Genomic DNA, 25,226 nt, shown 5'->3' with positions numbered 1-25,226 from the left:
CTTTTCTATGTTACTTATGTTAACAGATATACTCCATTACATGAATATAATTTTTGTCATAGATTATATATTGTCTGATATTCACATAAGCAAAAACAACAAAGTGGGCAAAAAAACAACAACAACAAAAAACAGTCAAACAGCTCTTAGTATTTGAGATCATATTAAGATCTGGTTTCCAAGTGGGCAAAGTTATAACTTCTTCCTCTCAACTCTGCTTTTAACTATTCCCTTTAAATGTGTACTGGTGTTAGAAAGATGTGAATTAAAAAATAACATACATTAAAGAGAATAGAACTAGGATGGGGTTTAGAAAATGTAAAAGACAAGGAACTCCTATGTAGTATTGCCACATATCTTTATGTAGCATGGATACAATGCAATACTGAATACCACTCCATGTTCAGGCATTAAGCCTGTGCTGTTTAGACTTACAGGCCTGACAGTTCACCACCCCACGAAGCAAAACGATGTGTTTTGAAAATGCTTACGTGTTAAAATTTTGTTTCATTTTGTTTTTATTTTTTTTTTATTTATTTTTTTTTCTTTCTCTTTTTTTTTTATTTATATATGAAATTTATTGTCAAATTGGTTTCCATACAACACCCAGTGCTCATCCCAAAAGGTGCCCTCCTCAATACCCATCACCCACCCTCTCCTCCCTCCCACCCCCCATCAACCCTTACTTTGTTCTCAGTTCTCAACAGTCTCTTATGCTTTGGCTCTCTCCCACTCTAACCTCTTTTTTTTTTTTTTTTCCTTCCCCTCCCCCATGGGTTCCTGTTAAGTTTCTCAGGATCCACATAAGAGTGAAACCATATGGTATCTGTCTTTCTCTGTATGGCTAATTTCACTTAGCATCACACTCTCCAGTTCCATCCACGTTGCTACAAAAGGCCATATTTCATTTTTTCTCATTGCCACATAGTATTCCATTGTGTATATAAACCACAATTTCTTTATCCATTCATCAGTTGATGTACATTTAGGCTCTTTCCATAATTTAGCTATTGTTGAGAGTGCTGCTATGAACATTGGGGTACAAGTGCCCCTATGCATCAGTACTCCTGTGTCCCTTGAATAAATTCCTAGCAGTGCTATTGCTGGGTCATAGGGTAGGTCTATTTTTAATTTTCTGAGGAACCTCCACACTGCTTTCCAGAGCGGCTGCACCAATTTGCATTCCCACCAACAGTGCAAGAGGGTTCCCGTTTCTCCACATCCTCTCCAGCATCTCTAGTCTCCTGATTTGTTCATTTTGGCCAGTCTGACTGGCGTGAGGTGATACCTGAGTGTGGTTCTGATTTGTATTTCCCTGATAAGGAGCGACGCTGAACATCTTTTCATGTGCCTGTTGGCCATCCGGATGTCTTCTTTAGAGAAGTGTCTATTCATGTTTTCTGCCCATTTCTTCACTGGGTTATTTGCTTTTCAGGTGTGGAATTTGGTGAGCTCTTTATAGATTTTGGATACTAGCCCTTTGTCCGATATGTCATTTGCAAATATCTTTTCCCATTCCGTTGGTTGCCTTTTAGTTTTGTTGGTTGTTTCCTTTGCTGTGCAGAAGCTTTTGATCTTCATAAGGTCCCAGTAATTCACTTTTGCTTTTAATTCCCTTGCCTTTGGGGATGTGTCAAGTAAGAGATTGCTACGGCTGAGGTCAGAGAGGTCTTTTCCTGCTTTCTCCTCTAAGGTTTTGATGGTTTCCTGTCTCACATTCAGGTCCTTTATCCATTTTGAGTTTATTTTTGTGAATGGTGTGAGAAAGTGGTCTAGTTTCAACTTTCTGCATGTTGCTGTCCAGTTCTCCCAGCACCATTTGTTAAAGAGACTGTCTTTTTTCCATTGGATGTTCTTTCCTGCTTTGTCAAAGATGAGTTGTCCATACGTTTGTGGGTCTAGTTCTGGGGTTTCTATTCTATTCCATTGGTCTATGTGTCTGTTTTTGTGCCAATACCATGCTGTCTTGATGATGACAGCTTTGTAGTAGAGGCTAAAGTCTGGGATTGTGATGCCTCCTGCTTTGGTCTTCTTCTTCAAAATTACTTTGGCTATTCGGGGCCTTTTGTGGTTCCATATGAATTTTAGGATTGCTTGTTCTAGTTTCCAGAAGAATGCTGGTGCAATTTTGATTGGGATTGCATTGAATGTGTAGATAGCTTTGGGTAGTATTGACATTTTGACAATATTTATTCTTCCAATCCATGAGCAGGGAATGTCTTTCCATTTCTTTAAATCTTCTTGAATTACCTTCATAAGCTTTCTATAGTTTTCAGCATACAGATCCTTTACATCTTTGGTTAGATTTATTCCTAGGTATTTTATGCTTCTTGGTGCAATTGTGAATGGGATCAGTTTCTTTATTTGTCTTTCTGTTGCTTCATTGTTAGTGTATAAGAATGCAACTGATTTCTGTACATTGATTTTGTATCCTGCAACTTTGCTGAATTCATGTATCAGTTCTAGCAGACTTTTGGTGGAGTCTATCGGATTTTCCATGTATAATATCATGTCATCTGCAAAAAGCGAAAGCTTGACTTCATCTTTGCCAATTTTGACGCCTTTGATTTCCTTTTGTTGTCTGATTGCTGATGCTAGAACTTCCAGCAGTATGTTAAACAACAGCGGTGAGAGTGGGCATCCCTGTCGTGTTCCTGAACTCAGGGAAAAAGCTCTCAGTTTTTCCCCATTGAGGATGATGTTGGCTGTGGGCTTTTCATAAATGGCTTTTATGATATTAAGTATGTTCCTTCTATCCCGACTTTCTCAAGGGTTTTTATTAAGAAAGGGTGCTGGATTTTGTCAAAGGCCTTTTCTGCATCGATTGACAGGATCATATGGTTCTTCTCTTTTTTTTTTGTTAATGTGATTTATCACGTTGATTGATTTGTGAATGTTGAACCAGCCCTGCATCCCAGGAATGAATCCCACTTGATCATGGTGAATAATTCTTTTTATATGCCGTTGAATTCGATTTGCTAGTATCTTATTGAGAATTTTTGCATCCATATTCATCAGGGATATTGGCCTGTAGTTCTCTTTTTTTACTGGGTCTCTGTCTGGTTTAGGAATCAAAGTAATACTGGCTTCATAGAATGAGTCTGGAAGTTTTCCTTCCCTTTCTATTTCTTGGAATAGCCTGAGAAGGATAGGTATTATCTCTGCTTTAAACGTCTGGTAGAACTCCCCTGGGAAGCCATCTGGTCCTGGACTCTTATTTGTTGGGAGATTTTTGATAACCGATTCAATTTCTTCGCTGGTTATGGGTCTGTTCAAGCTTTCTATTTCCTCCTGATTGAGTTTTGGAAGAGTGTGGGTGTTCAGGAATTTGTCCATTTCTTCCAGGTTGTCCAATTTGTTGGCATATAATTTTTCATAGTATTCCCTGATAATTGTTTGTGTCTCTGAGGGATTGGTTGTAATAATTCCATTTTCATTCATGATTTTATCTATTTGGGTCATCTCCCTTTTCTTTTTGAGAAGCCTGGCTAGAGGTTTGTCAATTTTGTTTATTTTTTCAACAAACCAACTCTTGGTTTCGTTGATCTGCTCTACAGTTTTTTTAGATTCTATATTGTTTATTTCTGCTCTGATCTTTATTATTTCTCTTCTTCTGCTGGGTTTAGGCTGCCTTTGCTGTTCTGCTTCTATTTCCTTTAGGTGTGCTGTTAGATTTTGTATTTGGGATTTTTCTTGTTTCTTGAGATAGGCCTGGATTGCAATGTATTTTCCTCTCAGGACTGCCTTCGCTGCGTCCCAAAGCGTTTGGATTGTTGTATTTTCATTTTCGTTTGTTTCCATATATTTTTTAATTTCTTCTCTAATTGCCTGGTTGACCCACTCATTCGTTAGTAGGGTGTTCTTTAACCTCCATGCTTTTGGAGGTTTTCCAGACTTTTTTCTGTGGTTGATTTCAAGCTTCATAGCATTGTGGTCTGAAAGTATGCATGGTATGATTTCAATTCTTGTAAACTTATGAAGGGCTGTTTTGTGACCCAGTATGTGATCTATCCTGGAGAATGTTCCATGTGCACTCGAGAAGAAAGTATATTCTGTTGCTTTGGGATGCAGAGTTCTAAATAGATCTGTCAAGTCCATCTGATCCAATGTCTCATTCAGGGCCCTTGTTTCTTTATTGACCGTGTGTCTAGATGATCTATCCAATTCTGTAAGTGGGGTGTTAAAGTCCCCTGCAATTACCACATTCCTATCAATAAGGTTGCTTATGTTTATGAGTAATTGTTTTATATATTTGGGCGCTCCGGTATTCGGCGCATAGACATTTATAATTGTTAGCTCTTCCTGATGGATAGACCCTGTCACTATTATATAATGTCCTTCTTCATCTCTTGTTACAGCCTTTAATTTAAAGTCTAGTTTGTCTGATAGAAGTATGGCTACTCCAGCTTTCTTTTGGCTTCCAGTAGCATGATAAATAGTTCTCCATCCCCTCACTCTCAATCTAAAGGTGTCCTCAGGTCTAAAATGAGTCTCTTGTAGACAGCAAATAGATGGGTCTTGTTTTTTTATCCATTCTGATACCCTATGTCTTTTGGTTGGCGCATTTAATCCATTTACATTCAGTGTTATTATAGAAAGATATGGGTTTAGAGTCATTGTGATGTCTGTATGTTTTATGCTTGTAGTGATGTCTCTGGTACTTTGTCTCACAGGGTCCCCCTTAGGATCTCTTGTAGGGCTGGTTTAGTGGTGACAAATTCCTTCAGTTTTTGTTTGTTTGGGAAGACCTTTATCTCTCCTTCTATTCTAAATGACAGACTTGCTGGATAAAGGATTCTCGGCTGCATATTTTTTCTGTCTAGCACACTGAAAATCTCGTGCCAATTCTTTCTGGCCTGCCAAGTTTCAAAAGAGAGATCAGTCACGAGTCTTATAGGTCTCCCTTTATATGTGAGGGCACATTTACCCCTTGCTGCTTTCAGAATTTTCTCTTTATCCTTGTATTTTGCCAGTTTCACTATGATATGTCGTGCAGAAGATCGATTCAAGTTACCTCTGAAGGGAGTTCTCTGTGCCTCTTGGATTTCAATGCCTTTTTCCTTCCCCAGTTCAGGGAAGTTCTCAGCTATGATTTCTTCAAGTACCCCTTCAGCACCTTTCCCTCTCTCTTCCTCCTCTGGGATACCAATTATGCGTAGATTATTTCTTTTTAGTGTATCACTTAGTTCTCTAATTTTCCCCTCATACTCCTGGATTTTTTTATCTCTCTTTTTCTCAGCTTCCTCTTTTTCCATAACTTTATCTTCTAGTTCACCTATTCTCTCCTCTGCCTCTTCAAATCCGAGCCGTGGTGGTTTCCATTTTGTTATGCATTTCATTTAAAGCGTTTTTCAGCTCCTCGTGACTGTTCCTTAGTCCCTTGATCTCTTCAGCAAGAGATTCTCTGCTGTCAGCTATACTGTTTTCAAGCCCAGCGATTAATTTTATGACTATTATTCTAAATTCACTTTCTGTTATATTATTTAAATCCTTTTTGATCAGCTCATTAGCTGTTGTTATTTCCTGGAGATTCTTCTGAGGGGAATTCTTCCGCTTGGTCATTTTGGATAGTCCCTGGCGTGGTGAGGACCTGCAGGGCACTTCCCCTGTGCTGTGGTGTATAACTGGAGTTGGTGGGCGGAGCCGCAGTCAGACCTGATGTCTGCCCCCAGCCCACCGCTGTGGCCACAGTCAGACTGGTGTGTGCCTTCTCTTCCCCTCTCCTAGGGGCGGGATTCACTGTGGGGCGGGGTGGCCTGTCTGGGCTACTTGCACACTGCCAGGCTTGTGATGCTGGGGATGTGGCGTCTTAGCTGGGGTGGGTAGGCTAGGTGCACAGGGGCAGGAGGGGCAGGCTTAGCTTGCTTCTTCTTAGGTGATCCACTTCAGGAGGGGCCCTGTGGCAGCAGGAGGGAGTCAGATCCGCTGCCGGAGGTTTGGCTCCGCAGAAGCGCAGAGTTGGGTGTTTGCGCAGAGAGAGCAAGTTCCCTGGCAGGAACTGGTTCTCTTTGGGATTTTGGCTGGGGGATGGGCGGGGGAGATGGCGCTGGCGAGCGCCTTTGTTCCCCACCAAACTGAGCTCTGTCGTCAGGGGGCTCAGCAGCTCTCCTTCCCTTTGTCCTCCAGCCTTCCCGCTTTCTGAGCAGAGCTGTTAACTTATGACCTCCCAGACGCTAAGTCGCGCTTGCTGTCGGAACACAGTCCGTCAGGCCCCTCCGCTTTTTGCAAGCCAGACTCGGGGGCTCTGCTTGGCTGGCGACCCGCCCCTCCGCCCAGGCTCCCTCCCGCCTGTCCGTGGAGCGCGCACCGCCTCGCCGCCCTTCCTACCCTCTTCCGTGGGCCTCTCGTCTGCGCTTGGCTCCAGCGACTCCGTTCTGCTAATCCTCTGGTGTTTTTCTGGGTTATTAGGCAGGTGTAGGTGGAATCTAAGTGATCAGCAGGACGCGCGGTGAGCCCAGCGTCCTCCTACACCGCCATCTTCCCTCTCTCCTCTCATTTTGTTTTTAAAGTTTATTTATTTTGAAAGAGAGAGAAGGAGGAGCAGAGAGGGAGGGAGAGACAGAATCCCAAGCAGGCTCTGCATTGTTAGCACAGAGCCTGATCCTGCAGATAATGAGATCCTGACCTGAGTGGAAATCAAGAGTGGGATGCTTAATTGACTGAGCCACCCAGGCACCCCTGACATTTTATACTGATATTGAGATGGAATTTGCTTCCTTATGTATTTCATATTGTATTTCTTATTTGTAATCTAGAATTGTGCCTAATTAAATATCTTCCATAATGTTTCCTCCTTTTATGTCTGAAAATAAAAATGGCAATAGAATATCTTCTACCGTTAAGATAAACATTCCTTCTGAGGCTACACATCTTAAGTGTTTTTAAGCAAAATTCCTCATTTAGAAATTTTCATGAGGGGTATGTATATATGTATGTATGTATGTATGTATTTATGAGGCAGCCTGAAATGTCAACTTAATTTTCTGTTAAAATTTATTTCTTTTGGAATCTGGGCATAAGCTGGTACTGATTCTAGCCACAAAACAGAGAAAAATTTTATGATAATATTCTTTCATAAATGAAATGTCATTAAACCTGTAACACAAGATATATAAGAACATTTGGATCAGAAATTCAAAATCTCTAACTGAAAATGAATAATTTGGAATTAAAAAGTAAGAACCAACTTATACTCAGAACAAAATTTGAACATGACAAAATCATTTCAGAAATGAGAAATAAACTACTAGGTACTCAAAAGAGACCAGAATTGCCAAAATTACAATGAAGGATACAGGAAACAAAGATGAAAAGAACCAAGAAAATAAAACCCAGTTAAAGACAAAAGTAAAAAATTTTCAGAGAGAAAGTTGTATAGAAGTAGGCAAATGATATTCAATATTTGTATAATTTGAAAATGAGACAATATAATAGAATTAGCATTTCATACTGTTATTAATGTGTCAGAAATAAAAGACCGGAATCTGTATAATGAAATACTTTATAGTCATCTTGGGAAATCTGATCCAAGATGGTCAATTTCAAGATGTATACTAATAAAATTATTGCTATTTAAAGTATTGTATCTTCTGAGCCTCCTTTCAAAGTAACTGAAGTAACCTAAATAGGACAGAAAATCAGGTTGGCGGCAATGTATAGTTGCCCTTAAGGTATAGTTAGTCCATCCTTCAAATCTATCAGTATTAAAGAAAAATGATGTTAAGAAAGTAACATTTTGAACAATGTTGGATGTAGCAAAACAACAAAATAGGACAGATTTATTGACAGTCGTTGATAAACAGTGTTCAGTCTAAGACAGGTCAAGTGGGAAATACAATAATTGAAAATTAAAATTATCAGAAATATGATCACACTAAACTAGATGTTTTGGGTCTGTGGATATATATCAGATTTTTTAACCTAATTATAATGAATACACTTTTCAGGTGTACATGTAACATGTAACTGGATATACCAGTGAATGGTTATTTAATGTCTAGTTCCTTCACTAAAGAGTATACTTCCTGAAGGCAGGTGAAAGTTTTGTGCCAGAACTTGACACAGTATCTGGTGTTTATTGGGTATTTTCAGTAGGTGGTCAGGGATGGAATGAATGAATTCTTAAAAGCAGCTTGTTCCTGGTAATGAAGATTGTTTCCAATTGCCCACATTTGGAAACCAATTGAGATTTTCTTTCAACATTTCTAACATACTATATTTCAGGTTTTTTTCTTTCATGTGAACATCCATGAATAGAGGAAATTAATTTGTGGTGAATGAATTTACATTCCGGACCTTTTATAACTTTTGGCCAATGCAACACTTCCTATTTTTCATTTCCTAAAACATGTTCATCACCCAAAATAAACCCCATACCAGTTAGTAGTCAGTCCCAATTCCCTTCTCATCACATTTCCCGGCAACCATGAAACCACTTTTTGTCTCTATGGATATGACTATTTTGGACATTTTATATAAATGGAATTTTATGTGTTTGTGTGTGTGTCTGGCTTCTTTCACTGGGCATAATGTTCTGAAGGTTCATCTATATTGTAGCATGTATCAGAATTTCATTCATTTCAATGGCTGAATAATATTCCATTGTATGACCATACCACACTTTGCTTTTCCACTCATATGTTGACAAATATTTGATTGTCTCTACCTTTGGCTATTGTGAGTACTGTTCTACAAACATTTGTGCTATTTTTTTGTTTGCTTGTTTGAACACCTGTTTTCAATTATTTTGAGTGGAATTGCTGTCATATAGTAACTTTATGTTTAGCATTTTGAAGAACTGTTAAACTTTTCCACAGTGGCTGCACCATTTCACAATCACATCAGCAGTGTATGAACATCCTAATTTCCCCATATCCTCAGCAACACTTGTTATTTTATTTTATTATTTTTTATTATGGCCAATCTAATGCATATGAAGTAGGATCACGTTGTGGTTTTGATTTGCATTCCTCTAGGTGTTGAGCACCTTTTCATGTGGTTCCTGGTTAGCCACTTGTTCATCTTCTTGAGAGAAATGTCATCTCATATCTTTTGTCGTTTGTGTTTTTTATCCCTTGTGATACATTTGTTTCCCAAGCTTCTTTTTTTTTTTTTTTAAATTTACGTCCAAATTAGTTTTGTCGTTTGTGTTTTTATTATTGGGTTTTAAGAGTTCTTTATATTTAGACCTGTATTCGCTTTCTAGGGCTGTCATAACAAATTAACAGTCTTGGTGGTTTAAAACAGAAATTTGGTCTCTGCAATTTTGGAGGCTAGAAATCTGAAATCAACCTGTTGGCAGGGCTATGTTTCCTCCAAGGCTCCAGGGAAGAATCCTTCCTTGCCACTTCCAGCTCTGGTTGCTCCAGATGTTCCTTGGCTTGTGACTCTAAGAGTTCATCCTCTACCTCTGTCTTCACATGGTCTTATCCTCTGTATTCTTGTCTTTTCCGCTTTGTCTTTTATTAGGACAGTTGTTAGATTTAGAGCCAGCCCAGGTTCTCCAAATTAATGTCATCTCAGCACCCTTATCACATTTGCAAAGGCCTTTTTTTTTTTTTCCCAAGGAAGGTCACATCAACAGTTTCAGGAGTTGTGATATAGCATATAGACCTATCTCTTTGAGGGCCACCACTTCACTGGCTACAAGACCCTCATCAGAGGGTCTTACAACTACGTTCTCTCATCTGCAGGTTTTATTTTCACTATCTTGAGTGGAGTCTTTGACACAAATATTTTTAGTTTGGATGAAGTCCAGTATACCTATTTTTTCTTTTGTTGATTGTGCTTTGGGTGTCCTTGTAAAGAAACCATCGCCTACAATAAACAAACAGCAAATAATAAATATACTATGAATTTCTAGGATTGTATCATCTGTGGTTTTTGTTTTGTTTTCCATTCATGGCCTGGAGAAGCTGAGATGATAATGAGGAGCGTGGTTTTGAGGTGTGTCTGCAGACAGAAACCACATTATGCAGGGCCTTTAGGTGTTGAAAAACATCACAGTTTGAACTTTATCCTAACAATAAATGGATGGCCTTTGGGAGCTTTCATAGTATGTATGTTTGCTTTGTGAAAGACACTGTTAAGTGTTTTATGTAAGTTATGCATTTTATCCTTAACATGCTATGAGAATGTAGTGCTATTTTACAGAAACTGGTTCAGAGAAGTTATGTTTCTTCTCAAAACTCCTACACTGACCCCCTTTCATAGGTGTGAGTTTCCAGTGTGTGGGGTCCTCTAAGCTTCTGAGTTTTAATAATGCCAAACTCTCCCCTTTATTCCTGCAGCCCTGAAGCTGGTATTTTTTTTTTCCTTCAGCTGCTTTTAAAATGATCCCTTAGTGCTTTAAAAAGTCTATTTTTAGTTCTTCAATACCTAGGTAACCATCTTTAAATGATATTTTTTTATTAAAAGAACAAGTAAGTCTTTTTTTGGTGTGTTCTAATTTTAAATTTGTAACAGAATTGGTCCCAGGAAGCAGCTCCTTAAATATGGGGATTGAGGGGCGCCTGGGTGGCGCAGTCGGTTGAGCATCCGACTTCAGCCAGGTCACGATCTCGCGGTCCGTGAGTTCGAGCCCCGCGTCAGGCTCTGGGCTGATGGCTCAGAGCCTGGAGCCTGTTTCCGATTCTGTGTCTCCCTCTCTCTCTGCCCCTCCCCCGTTCATGCTCTGTCTCTCTCTGTCCCAAAAATAAATAAATGTTGAAAAAAAAAATTAAAAAAAAAAAAAATATGGGGATTGGGAATTGGCTTGGTTTTGTCCTTGGGAATGAGCACAGCCTGAGATCCTTGCCCATAGGAAGTGGCATGCTAGTGACCCATTACCAGTAGGCAGTGGCATTACAAATAATTGTGTTGATTGTATTGAAGGCTAACTGAAGCAAGTGGCTATTGTACTTGACCATTTTGTTACTAATGACGATTTTAAGGAGTGTGGTGAGTGGTGGATTCTTCTGAATACTTATAGAAAGAAATGACAAACTCAGATTTTTAAAAGTTGATTTCAGGTTGTAGTCTGAGAACCAGAAAAACATTATGGCAGCTCTTAAATATCTTACTTCTGTACATATAGATATGATCCTGCTGAAGTTGGCCACAAAATTTATTTTTGTAGTTTGCAGAATAACAATATAGTTTGTGAAATATAGGGCATTACTTAGGAAGAAGTGGAAATATTTAGAATTAAACATGTAGGGGCACCTGGGTGGCTCAGTTGGTTAAGTGTCCAACTACGACTCGGGTCATGATCTCCTGGTTGGTTCATGAGTTTGAGCCTCCCTTTGGGCTGTCAGCATGGAGCCCTCTTCAGATCCTCTGATCCCCTCTCTCTTTGCCCTTCTCCCACTCATGCTCTCTATCAAAAATAAATAAACATTAAAAAAAACATGTAGGGGCACCTGGATGGTTCAGTTGGTTAAGCTTCTGGCTTCAGCTCGGGTCATGATCTCACGGTTTGTGGGTTCAAGCCCTGCATCAGGCTTTGTGCTACAGTTTGGAGCCTGGAGCCTGCTTGGGAGTCTGTGTCTCCCTCTCTCTCTGCCCCTCCCCCCTGCCCACACTCTGTCTCTCTCTCAAAAATAAATAAACATTAAAAAAATTTAAAAAAAAGTGTAAACATTCTTACAAACTTCCAATTATTTCCCTCTTTTGTTCATTAAAATATGCAACATAAAGCGGTAAAGTGTCCAAAGCTTATTGGAGGCAATCTTAGTGACCAGCCAACTATGTTATTTAAGTAAAATACATGGTACTATCTTTAAAAAAAAAAACCAAAAAACTACCTCTTACATTTTCTCCTGGTTAACAAGTGTATTTTTAGCAACCCTATAGGATATACAGATGCAAAAGAAGTTTCAGACATGCTGCTTGCTTTACAGTAGCTTAGCAACTTTTTCACCTTTTACTTCTGGCTTTATCCAAGAGGGGTTATTCAATTTTAAGAATCTCTACAAGAGGCATTAGCACATTATATTAAAGCATGTTTGAAATTTTAGCTGTAATTCAGAGAATTTTCACAAGAAGTGTAATAATAACTTTGGGAATAGTAAACTTGAAAACACAGGGAAAGGAGACAAAATGAGTTACTCTTTTAGGAGTATTAAAATATAGCAACACATTTTCCATACTCTTCTGGATTCAATGTTCATCCACTAAGATTTGTTTAAATAATAATTTTTCTAAAACTGTGAGAATCTTATCATTTATGTTTTTTCAAGGAGAGACTTGGACTCAGTGAATTTAATCATTGCCTAAGATACCCACTCGGTGAGGTGTTCAGGAAGAAAGTCCAAGTTCCTTCTGCTAGCTTAAGGTGCTTTCCTTTTCTCTCAGGTTCTGAGTTTTATCTTGTTTCTGTAGTAATTCAGTTTTATATCACTTCTCACCGGATATATATCCGTTTTTACTTCTATCTCTATGTTAAAAGTTGTTTTAAGATAAAATACTCTATCTGATGTGAAAAACTTTATCTTCTTAAATGGAAAAATCCACTTGAGTCAAGATAGCTGGAACTTGCTAATATCCAGTAGCCATCAAAGAATGGAGATCTTCCAAAAGCTGACCTGAGAACATCTCTCTGGTTCTGCATGATGATGATATGTACACCTTTGTCAAAGAGACCACAGAAGCTCCCATAGGAATAGGATGGGAGGAGAAAAACTATATTACCTTCTTTAAAGGTCAGAAGTTAAACAAGCCACACTCAACTCGAAGCAAGTGGGCATGGGTAATGCAGATACATACAGATATTCTAAAAATTACTTTAAGAAGAGAGTTACAGAGAACATGAGATAACTTACTAAACACAAATTTTCTCTAAGACCAGATTGCTATTTCCTCTTCTCTTCTGATTTATGCTTGAGACGACATCCGCAGTTGGGTGGAGACAGTATCTGTAGAAGTACTTTCCCTCAGGCTGACACATATTCACCACTAGAAGGAATCCTTTGGGTGAAATTCTCCTATTCTGTATTCTGGGAAGAACAAGAATCATGAAAATAATTTACATTGGACATCTCTTGGGGACTTCTTTGTCAAGAAAAACTTTTTCATATTCTAGAAATCAGAACAAGGAGACAAGACAAATTACACTTTAAGCAGCTATGCATTAAACATTAGTGAAGTTTTAAAGTATTTTTAATTTAACATATAAGTACTCAGGACATGTCTTTTGCAATATTAATCTCTAAGTAGATTTATATCATCAAATTCAATTAAGGTTTTACTTCCAGTTGCCAGAGGAGTCATATCCTGACTGGTATGATACATAACCAACATCATAGGTGACCTCATGATGAGAAGCTCTCTGTACCCACCTGCCCAATCTTAAAGTTAATATAGCAGCCTTAAGTGGATTCAGCCATGTATAGTGTCCAGACAGTCTCAACACCACATCACTCTCTCAAGGCTGTATCCTTGGGGCAGCTTCTGGGAGGGAGGAAGGTACGTGGAATGCACATTCCAAGTACAGGGGAGGTGGGGGGAGCCTCCCATTGCCCAGTTCTAACTCATGGGTCAACTGGTGGTCATGTCCTCTCGATGACCTCCCCTTCCAATTCTCTGATTATATTTTTAAAAATTATTTTCTTGCAGCTCTATCAGTTTTTGTTGCATATATTTTAAAACTCTGTTATTTGGGACATAAATAATTAAAATTGTTACCACCTCCTGATTAATTGATTTCTTTCTTAGTATGAAATAACATTCTTTATCCCTGGTAATATTCTTTGCTCTGAAATATACTTTGATACTAAAATAGCCACTGATGATTTCTTTTGATTTGTGTTCATATGGTAAATATATATCTCATCCTTTTATTTAAATTTTTAAATGGACTTTTTCTTTAGAGTAGTTTAAGATTTACAGCAAGATTGGGGGCGCCTGGGTGGCTCAGTCGGTTGGATGTCCGACTTTGGCTCAGGTCACGATCTCGCGGTATGTGAGTTCGAGCCCCACGTCGGGCTCTGTGCTGACAGCTCAGAGCCTGGAGACTATTTCGGATTCTGTGTCTCCCTCTCTCTCTGACCTTCCCCCGTTCATGCTCTGTCTCAAAAATGAATAAATGTTAAAAAAAAATTAAAAAAAAAAAAAGATTTACAGCTAGATTGAGTGGGATGTACAGAATTCCCATATACCTCCTGTACTCCTACATACACAACCACCTCCACAATCAACATTTGATATTACAGTGGAACATTCCTTACAATTAGTAAATCAACACTGACACATCACTATCACTCAAAGTCCATAGTTTACATTAGGGTTCACTTTTTTTTGTTGTACATTCTGTAGGTTTTGGAAAATGTATAATGACATGTATTGACCATTGTAGTATCATACAGAATAGTTTTACTTCCCTGAAATCATCTGTGCTCTGCTTACTTACTTTTCCCTCTTTCCTAACCCCTGGAAACTACAAATTTTACTGATTCCATAGTTTTGCATCTTCTAGAATGGCATATACTTGGAATCATACAAAATATACCCTTTTCACATTGGCTTTTTTTTTTTTTTAGTAATATGCATGTAAGTTCTTCTGTGTCTTTTTGTGGCTGGATAGTTTATTTACTTTTAGCACTGAGTAATATATCATTGTATGGATGTAATACAGTTTATATATCCATTCACTGTATGAGGCAGATCTTGGTTGATTCCAAGTTTGGGAAATTTTGAAAAAAACCTCCGTGAACTTCAGTATGCAGGGTTTTGTTCCAATGCGTTTGGGTAAATAGCAACCAGCACAGCTGGATTGAATTTGGTAAGAGTTTGTTTAGTTTTGTAAGAAATTGCCAAATTATCTTCCAAAGTGTCTGTACTGCTTTCCATTCCCAATCAGGATTGGAGTTCCTGTTGCTCCATATGCTTGCCAGCGCTTGATGTTGTCAGTGTAGGTAGTAAGTAAGCCTAATAAGTTTATTGTGGATCTTGTTTTCAGTTTTAGTTCTCTAATGATACATGATGCTGAACATCATTCACATGCTTATTCGCCATCTGTATATTTCTTTAGTGAGATGTTTGATCAGGTCTTTTGCTTATTTTTTAATCAAATTGTTTTCTTATTGTTGTGTTTAAAGAAATCTTTGAGTATACTGGATACTAGTCCTCTCTCAGATATATCTTTTGCAAATATTTTCTCCAAGTCTGGCTTGTTTTCTCATTCCCTTGACATTGTCTTTGGCAGAGAAATGGTCTAAATTTCCATGCAATCCAGACTGTCAGTTACGTCTTTCGTGGACTGTGCCCTTGGTGTTGTATCTAAAAGATAATTGCCACATAAAAGGTCATCTAGATTTTGTCCTATGTTATCTTCTAGGAGATTTATTTTTTTGCACTTCACAGATCTGTGATCTATTTTGAGTCAAATTCTGTGAAATGTGTAAGGTCTGTGTAGATTCTTTTTTTTTTTTTTTTTTTTTTTGCATGTTGATGTCCAGTTACTCAAGTGTTATTTGTTGAAAAAACTATCTTTGTTCCATTGCATTGCCTCTGCTACTTTCAAAGATCTGTTGCCTAAATGTATGTGGGTCTATTTCTGGATTGTATATTTCATTCCACTGATATTTGTCAATACCATATTGTCTTGGTTACTGTAGCTGTATAGTAAGTCTGAAATTGAGTAGTGTCAGTCCTCTGACTTTGTCCTTCTCCTTTTCTTTACATGTTTAACCTATTTGTCTTTATATTTAAAGTCGGTTTCTATGCTGTAGTATATCATTGAGTCTATATTGGTGGAAGATTGGTTTATAGTTTTTTTGTTTGTTTTTATTTTGTGCTGTTTTTGTCTGGGTAAAACTGCCCACATAGAGTGAGTGGGCATTCCTCCATTTTCTGGAAGAATTTTTGGAGAATTGGTCTTATTTCTTCTTTAAAAATTTGGAGAATTTATCAGTGAAGCCATCAGGGCCTGGAGTTTTCCTTTGAAAAGTTTTAAAATTATGAACAAAACGTCTTTATTTCTTATATGTCTCTTTAGATTTTCTATTTCTTATTGTGTCTTTTAGGCATTTGTTCATTTCATATAAGTTATGTAATTTGTTGGCATATAGTTTTCCATACTATTCCTTTTTTTTTTTTAATTTTTTTTTCAACGTTTTTTATTTATTTTTGGGACAGAGAGAGACAGAGCATGAACGGGGGAGGGGCAGAGAGAGAGGGAGACACAGAATCGGAAACAGGCTCCAGGCTCCGAGCCATCAGCCCAGAGCCTGACGCGGGGCTCGAACTCCCGGACCGCGAGATCGTGACCTGGCTGAAGTCGGACGCTTAACCGACTGCGCCACCCAGGCGCCCCTCCATACTATTCCTTTAAAATAGTTTTTATTTTTTTCAGGGTCCCTAGTGGTGTTTCTTCTGTGACCTTGATTGTTTCAAACAATAGGCCTTGGACATAGATTTTCTGCATTTGTCTCCAAATGAAGTCCCCTCCCTGAGGCGGGGCTTCCAGACCCCTCTTGTTTACCATGTTCACCCTGGGCATCTCTCCAGATCATGAGGCCAGAGCCAAGAGGGGAAATGGGAGCCACCAGATATTAAGGCCACAGCATTTGCTCACTTTGTGTCTCTGTGTTATATTTTGGTAATTCTTACAATATTTAAACTTTTATATATTTGTTAGGGTTATCTGACATCATTGATCTTTGTTGCTTTCATTGTAATTTTTTGGGGTATATGAACCATACCCATATAAGATGGCAAATTTAATTGGTAAATGTTTGTGTTGACTGCTCCAACAACTGTTCCCCCATCTCTCTCCATCTCCACAGGGCTACCTATTCCCAGAGGCAAACAACATTGATATTAGGCCAGTTAACAATCCTACAGTGGCCTGTAGGTGTCCAAATAAAAAGAAGAGTCACACATCTCACCTCAAATTAAAAGCTAGAAATGATTAAGCTTAATGAGGAAGGCATGTTGAAAACCGAGACAGGCCAAAAACTAGGCCTCTTGTGCCAAACAGCCAAGTTGTGAATGCAAAGAAAAAGTTTTTGAAGGAAATTGGAGGTGCTATTCCCAAGAACACATGAAATAGTAAGAATGCAAAACAGCATTTTTGGTGGTAGGCAGAAAGTTTTCGTAGTTTTGGATAGAAGATCCAACCAGTCTCAACATTCCCTTAAGCCAAAGCCTAAGCTAGCACAAGGCCCTAACGCTCTTCAATTCTAGAAAGGCTGAGAGAGGTGAGGAAGCTGCAGGAGAAAAGTTTGAAGTTAGCAGAAGTTGGTTCATGAAGTTTAAAGCAAGAAACTATCTCTAAAACGTAAAAGTGCAAGGTGAAGCTGCGAGTACTGATGTAGAAACTGCAGACAGTTATCCAGAAGGTCTAGCTAAGACAGCTGATGAAGGTGGCTACACTAAACAACAGAATTTCAATGTAAATGAAACAATCTTATATCTAAAGAAGGTGTCATCTAGGACTTTGACAGCTATAAAGGGAGAGTCAGTGCCTGGCTTCAAAGCTTCACAGACAGGCAGACTTTCTTGTCAGGGGCTAATGCAGTTGGTGACTTTACGTAGAAGCCAATGCTCAGTTACCATTCTGAAAATCCTAGGGCCCTTAAGAATTATGCCAAATCTTCTCTGCTTTGCTCTATAATTTCAACAACAAATCCCGGTAACAGCAAATCTGTTTACAACATTATTTACTGAATACTTTAAGCTCACTTTGAGACAACTCCTTAGAAAAAAAAAAGATTCCTTTCAAAATAATACTATTCATTGACAACGTGCCTGGTCACACAAGAGCTCTGGTGGAGATGTACAATGAGAATAATGTTGTTTTCCTGCCTGGCAATGCAACATCCATTCTGTAGCCTGGGGATCAAGGAGTAATTTCAATTTTCAAGTCTTATTATTTAAGAAACACATTTTATAAGGCTATAACTACCACAGATAGTGATTCCTCTGATGGACTTAGGAGAAGTCGATTGAAAACCTTCTGGAAAGGATTCACCTTTCTAAATGCCATTAAGAACATTTTTGATTCATGAAAAGGTCAATATAGCAACATGAACAAGAGTTTGAGAGAAGTGTCAACTCTCATGGATAAATCTGAGGAGTCCAAGACTTCAGTGGGGGAAGTAACTATAGATAAAGAGCAAAATAGCTAGAATTGTAAGTGGAGTCTGACAGTGTTACTGAATTGCAACAATCTCACAATAAAACTTTAACATGAGGCTTTGCTTCTTATAGATTAGCAAAGAGGATCTATTCTTGGTAAAGATACTGTGAAGCTTGTGGAAATGACAACAAAGTTTTTAGAATGTTACATAAACTTAATTGATAAAGCAGCAGAGCTGGGGAGGATTGACTTCAATTTTGAAAGTAGTTTTACTGTTGGTAATATGCTATCGAAACGCATTGCATGCTTCAGAGAAATCATTTGTGAAAGGAAAAATCAACCAATGTGGAAAACTTCAGTGTTGCATTTTTTTTTTTAAGAAATAAAATTGCCTCATCCGTCCCAACCATCAGCAACCACCACCCTGGTCAGTCAGCAGCCATCCACATGGAGGCAAGACCTTCCATCAGCACAAAGATTACAACTTACTGAAAGCTCAGATGCTGGTTAGCAATTTTTAGCAAAAGGTTTTTTTCACCTAAGGTATATACATTATTTTCTTTACATATAATGGATGCTATTATACACTGAACAGACTACAGTATATTGTAAACATAACTTTTATAGGCATTGGGAAGCCTAAATATTCATGTGACTCACTTTATTGCAATGTTTGTTTTATTGTAATGGTCTGCAACCATCTCTCAATGTCTCCAAGGTGTGCTTTTATGTGTTCTGTAGTGTATTATTTTTAAATGCAGGAGCTTAAACTTTATTTCTGAATTCATAGTTTTAGATGGAACTAACACCTGTCAGCTTTCAAGATTCCTCAGTCCTCGAAGACTTCTCCAGTCCCAGTAATTGTTCCCTCCCTGCCTCCCCCAAGCATTCCCAACTATAAACATTATGTTGCTCTTTTATTGACTCCCATGCTTTTCCTCATTCCTCAAATGGTAAGGTCCAGTTTGTTGTTTTCTTTACTTTGACCTAGTCAGTCTTTCCAGAGCCCCCTTTCCTTTCTTTGTTTTCTAGCTCAATACACAACGAAAAGAAAGTGGGTGATGAATTTTTGCTCTTCCCACTGAGGATAGGAATTGGACAGGGCTGCTGAGCACGTCATACAGAAAAGGGAGCCCAGGCTCAGAGAAGTAGAGGTAATTATGGGTGAGGTCACTGGAATTAAGCTGATCCCAGGTGATCTCATTTTGGTTGTTTATCCAGGTTCTAAGAGTAGTTCAGGGCAGGTCTGTATTGTATAGCATAGTGTTATACTTTCTAAACTCTTTGTTCTTTGTAGCTGCACAGGAACAGTTCCAAGATCAGCAATACATCTCCTATAATTTCTTTATTGGAGCTGGTGTAGTCTAAACAACCACATCAAAAGAAAACCCTAAATAAAGCTATCTGTTTAGGTACAAAATGCTTAAATTTTCTAAAATTAGCATGGGTTATTGATAGCTGGCTATAAGTTTTAATAGCTTAATTTAGAAGCAGCCTCACTCTCTTTGAAAAGGCGTGTAAAAAAGATAGATTCAGGAAATTTAACTCCATATCAAGAAGAGATACATGGACCTACATAAATGAATCCTCTTGACTTTATCATTCTTTTGCTTTGTCCTTAATGCCTACATAAAATTCTCAGTGGATCTTTTCCTAACAAGTTGAGTCATAATTAATGCTTCTCATCTCTGTGCCCTCATGATACCTAGTGATATAATTTTTGTGTATATATATATATATATATATATATATATATCTTTCTTCAAAGACTATAAATTTTTAAAATTTATTTATTGTCATGTTAGCTCCTAGCCTGCTGCCTGGCACAAAAATCTTTCCTCAATGACAAATGCAGTCATTTATTGAGATTCTGCTATTTGCCATATTATGTTTTTAGGAAATTCATGTAAATTATCTCTCTTAATTCTCATAGCTCTGAGTTAAATTTTCTTTCTAGTTCATCCAGAATCTCCGACACATCGTTCCAAACCTGAGTGTGCTTTTCACTACTGATTATAACAAACTCAGCTAACATTTGCTATTTTGTGTGAGCTTTAACAGGCAAATGGTTTGACTTTATTATCTTTGCAACATCTCTTTTGCTTACCAGTTCAGAGACAGTTACAGGCAATGTGTTGAGATGGGAAAATTTCTAGATAGCTGCTAATCTTCTGAATTCATAGTTCTTTTAGAAGGAACAGGTTGATAAGATGTATAAACTCCAACCTAGATTTCTGAATATAGTTTCTATTGGTATCAGGTAGTGTGTACTAGAAAATTCTCAGAATCTTCAGTAGGTGATTCAATTGGGAATTCTGTCTGTTGAGAGAATAATGCTTCACAAAAATGTGTTTTTTGATGGTTTCATCTTTTAGAGCAGTAACAGTTTGAAAGGACAGATGAGGTGAGACCACTAGGGAGATTAGGGATATTTTTAGAGCTGGTGGCTTACTTTCTTCTCTTGTCTTCAGGTGGCTATGCAACCATTAAGTTTTAAAAATTTTTTTGGTTGTAAAATAATCAGATTAAGCAAATGTTGTTGCTTCTGGTGCCAGCAAAATTAATGATTATTACTAGCCTTAGTATCTACATGATTCATTTTCATGTAAAACTCTCCCATGGATAGAGATATGAGATGGTTGGAATATAAGTCATGTACTTGCATCTTGGCTGTGAATCTGGTTGAGAAATATAGTTTTTATTTTATTTTATTGTATTTTATTGTATTTTATTTATTTTATTTTTTAAATGACTTTTTAATGTTTGTTTTTGAGAGAGAGAGAAAGAGAGAAAAAGGCAGAGGATTCAAAGAAGGCTCCACTCTGACAGCAGACAGCCCAATGTGGGGCTCAGACTTACAAACCGTAAGATCATGACCTGAACTAACTGAGCCACCCAGGTGCCCCAGGAAATATATCCTTAAAAAAAATCCCTTATTGGCAAGGCAGTTACACTAATGGGATTACCAAAATGTGAAGGTGTTCAAAGCTTTTAATAGAAGACACAAAACATAGAATTCTCTACATATAAATCATTTGCAATGAACTCGGATATTAATGCAAAAACATGTCACCTCCTTACCCCAGGGAAGATGTGATCGGATTACTTCCCTAGAATTTAAATGTGGTTCAATCCCTCTCTGTCTAAGTGTCCTACAGTGGGATAGGAGAGATGGGGAGCAAGTTTTCAGTGTTTGTACTTTGAATCAAACCTCACCAGCAGAGAATATGGAATTCATACAGGATGCTGTTATAATGTAACTATGAAAACAAAATAATGACATCCCTGATATATTGGCATCCAGATATTAGTGAATATAGACTCTTTAATTGAGGTTAAACTCTGGTGACACCGATATGAGAAGAAAGTGAATGATCTGAGAAACTAGAGTAAAATTTATGAGAATATCTTGAAGCATATGGTAGCCCTGATCTGACATGAATACTTTAGTCACAGGCAGATGAGGGCTTGTGAGGGTTGTGTGACAAGCTGCCACAGAACATTTGATTTGTGCTGCTTTTCTTTTCTTTTTTCATTATATTTAGTAGAATATTTGATACACACAGCTGTGATGAAGAATGGGAAAGATCTTTATGACCTGATACGGAGGTCATGTGACTTGACATTTCTAGGATACAGTGTCAAATGAAATGACCAAAATAATGTCTATGGTATGCAAGCAAAGAGGAAAATAAGGTGGGAAGGAACCATATAGCTTCACATTTGTGCAAAATTAAACATAGGAAACAAACCACCAAATAATGAGATTAGTTACTTACAGGCAGTGAGTGCATGAAAATTAAAGAAAGACTGAGGAATTGTTGAAGATTACTTTAAAAAAAGAGACATGGCATTGGAATACAACTTGTGATCCTGGATTGGTCCTGGACCACATACTTTCTTTTCTAAAAGGACATTATTGCCATAATTGGCAAAAAAAGGAATAAGTTTGATAGATTAGACATCCATATCATATTAATATTCGTTTCCAAATTTGAAAATTACATTGTTTTAGAAAATACATACTGAAGTAGCTACAGGTAAAAGAGCATTATGTCTAGAACTTACTCTCAAAATTCAGAAATAAAAATATATGTGTATACATATAATATACATATATCACATATGTGTTATATACATATGAATATATACACATATAATTGTATCTATATACACATATAATTTAATATATGTAAATATCTATTTATCTTATATTTACATAGATTTATATATGCAAATATATTTTTTGTATACCTATACTATATACCTTTATATGTACCTATAAAAGCACTGTTAAATATTATTAATATTACAGCAGAAATGAACTTTACTAATTACCTATAATAGGCAAACTTAAAATTATGTTTGCAAGTTGAAAATATGGATGACACTATGGAAAAAATTAAAACCTCTGTTAGGAGATAAGGATTACAATTTGATTAAATGGAAAGACATATCATGCTCATAAATTGAATGACATAACATAGCAAAGACATTAGTATTGTCCTAAATATATGTATTCTACTGCTAAATACTGTCCTAAATATATGTATTCTTACCTGCTTTTTTTATTAATTTTTTTAATTTAAGTTTATTTATGTTGAGAGAGAGAGAGAGAGAGAGAGAGAGAGAAAGTAAGTATGAGAGGGGGAGAGGCAGAGAGGGAGAGGGAGAGAATTCCAAGCAGGCAAAGTCAAGAGTTGGATGCTAAACCTACTGAGCCGCTCATGCCCCAAAATTTAGCTGCACTTTAAATGAGCTTACAGTGAAACGTACATAAAGGTGCATGATTTTCTAAGTGAACTGTGAATAGAATAACAAAGCGGGTGAACATATCAACTAGATATTAAACCATATGTCAAGTGAGAGCACCAAAAATAATAAGGTAATAATAAAATAAAAGACGAATAGATGGAACTGAGTAGAAAACTCAAGTCATGTATGTATATGCATACAAATGTCTTCTGAGATACATATATGTAAGAGTGTACATATGAAATATACATATACAATGTACATATAAACATATATACACACATATATACATATTTATACACACACACACACACACACACACACACACGTACTTATGTGATGACCAAGCAGAACAGTAAAGAAAGGACAGATTGATTTGTAGTTGCTTCTGAGACTAGTGGTTAACTAAGAGGAGAAGAATAAATTTGGGTCTCTACCTTTCAAATATACAAAGGTGGTCTGCCGAAATATTTAACCACAAAAATGTGAAAAATATGATCATAATAGAAGAAAATGTTGAGGAATATCTGTGTGGTTTATGGTTGAGGAAGAATTTCTTATGATCATATCTTTTTTAAATGAATAAAAAGACAAACGTTTAATAAGTTCCTGAACACAAATTTTTATCCAGTCAAGGAAACTAGAGACAAGAGTAATGCATGAGAAATTCAAAAGAAATATTTGTAATCTATTAATTAAAGTGATATTAATATCTAATCACTTTTGCCAAATAGAACTTTCTATGATAATGAAAATGGTTTATACCTACCTGTCTTGTCCCATTTGGTAGCCACTATTTACATGTATCTATTAAACACCTGAAGGAGACTAATATGGGTTAGTCTCCAATTTTATTTTAATTTATTTATTTTAATTCATTCAACTTAGAATTTAAACAGACATATAAGGGGTGCCTGGGTGGCTCAGTTGGTTACGTGTCTGATTCTTGATTTTAGCTCAGGTCATGATCTCGTGGTCTGTGAGATCAGCCCCTAGTTGGGCTCTACACTGTGCTGACAGTGGAGCCTGCTTGGAAGGAACTCGCTCCCTCTGCCGCTCCCCCACTTGCACTTTCTCTCTGTCTCAAAATGAATACAAAAACTTAAAAATAAACAGATATATATGTTACCAGCTACTGTATTGAACAGTGCAGAAGTACAGCATCCAAATCAACAAGAAAAGCTCAAAAACTTAAGTCGGCCAGAATCTTAAAAGAATAGCCATAGGAAAACTTGAATAGCTAATAGGTATGAGAGGGGTACCAAATTCACTGATAACAAAAAAAAAAAAAAAAAAAAAGCAAAAAGAAGGCAAATTAGAGCAACAAGATATTATTTTACATTTAAACAAAAATTTAGAAAGGCTAATTACAGTAAGTTTTTTAGTGGGGACATGAGCAATGGGAATTCTTGCTGTGTAGCTGGAATTAGAGTCACCCTGGAAAGCAGTTTGTAATATTTAGTGAAATTATGTGGGTAAATGCTTTATTATCCAGTTTTGCTTCTTCTGGGTGTTTATCTTAGAGAAATGCTTACACCTACATAGGGCTGTTGGACAAATATTAATTATGAAATCATTTATGGTAATAGGAAATCATAAGCAGTTTAGCTGTCCATCATTTGATGAGTAGGTAGTAACGAGAGTTTACTAGTGAATAATAACAATGCTTTGAAGTGATGAACTCTCTTTGTATTAAAACAATATGAATTGTATTCAGAGGAAAAGAAAATAGCACGGTATTTTTGTAAATTAATGCACATAGATTTATAAAATAAGGAAATTGTCATATTTAAAGGGAAATAAATATATTTAGAATGAGATAATTTCAGTGAAGAATTAATTTAGGAAGAAAAGATAAAAATAAATAGACTCTTATGTACAATAAACTGTGGCATTATTTTTATCTCGATGCTACATAAAGGATATTATAGAAAAGGGAAAAATGACATCTGGTGTTCTAAATCTTTTCCTCTCTGCATGATATAAAGAAGCAATTAATTAATTAAGTCCTGTTATGAAGAAGAGTGTCTCTCAAATTTTGGCTACAATTTCCCTTAAAAATTACAGGAAGAATGAGCTTATGTATTTGACAAGGTAAGTCAGTGACACCTGCAATCTTATCAGTCTCTCAGTCAAGCAGTGTTTATTAAGTAACTACCGTATGGCAGACATGCGCTAGGGATGTTCCAGTGAGTACGGTAGACATGGTCCTTGACTTCATGATTCCTTTATGTTCTATTGGGAAATATAGATAGATGTAAGCATTTGATTAAATAATTTACAGTATGACAGACACTAAAAAACAGCAATCTAGGCTGCTTTGGAGTCCTGCAACAGAGTTCTGCTCACGTTTGCAGGATTAGGGAAGGCTTCTCTCAGATGAAGTCGGAGCTCTCCCTGAAAATGAGTAGGT

At 37.1% G+C, this 25,226-nt stretch overlaps 1 long non-coding RNA gene across 3 annotated transcripts in view; it reads right to left on the bottom strand.

The window, feature by feature from the left end:
- Nucleotides 1-20,312, bottom strand: part of LOC147580142 (uncharacterized) — an 80,296-nt gene extending 59,984 nt beyond the window's left edge. For 2 of the 3 annotated variants that reach the window (XR_015251887.1, XR_015251886.1), the window contains exons 1-2: nucleotides 20,166-20,312; nucleotides 13,008-13,056 (exon numbers count right to left, since the gene is read on the bottom strand). This is a non-coding gene — a long non-coding RNA (uncharacterized LOC147580142). Of the gene's footprint in view, nucleotides 1-12,800; nucleotides 12,975-13,007; nucleotides 13,057-20,165 lie in introns of all 3 variants that reach the window. The other variant, XR_015251888.1, reaches the window with a different exon arrangement.
- Between the last annotated feature and the right edge of the window lie 4,914 nt (nucleotides 20,313-25,226).

Source organism: Puma concolor, chromosome B3 (assembly GCF_028749965.1).
Source record: "Puma concolor isolate L17-30 chromosome B3, mPumCon1.1.hap2, whole genome shotgun sequence".
In the NCBI taxonomy this organism is placed as follows: Eukaryota; Metazoa; Chordata; class Mammalia; order Carnivora; family Felidae; genus Puma; species Puma concolor.
Note: the sequence above shows the minus strand (reverse complement) of the source record. Positions and strands in the feature narration are given on the sequence as shown.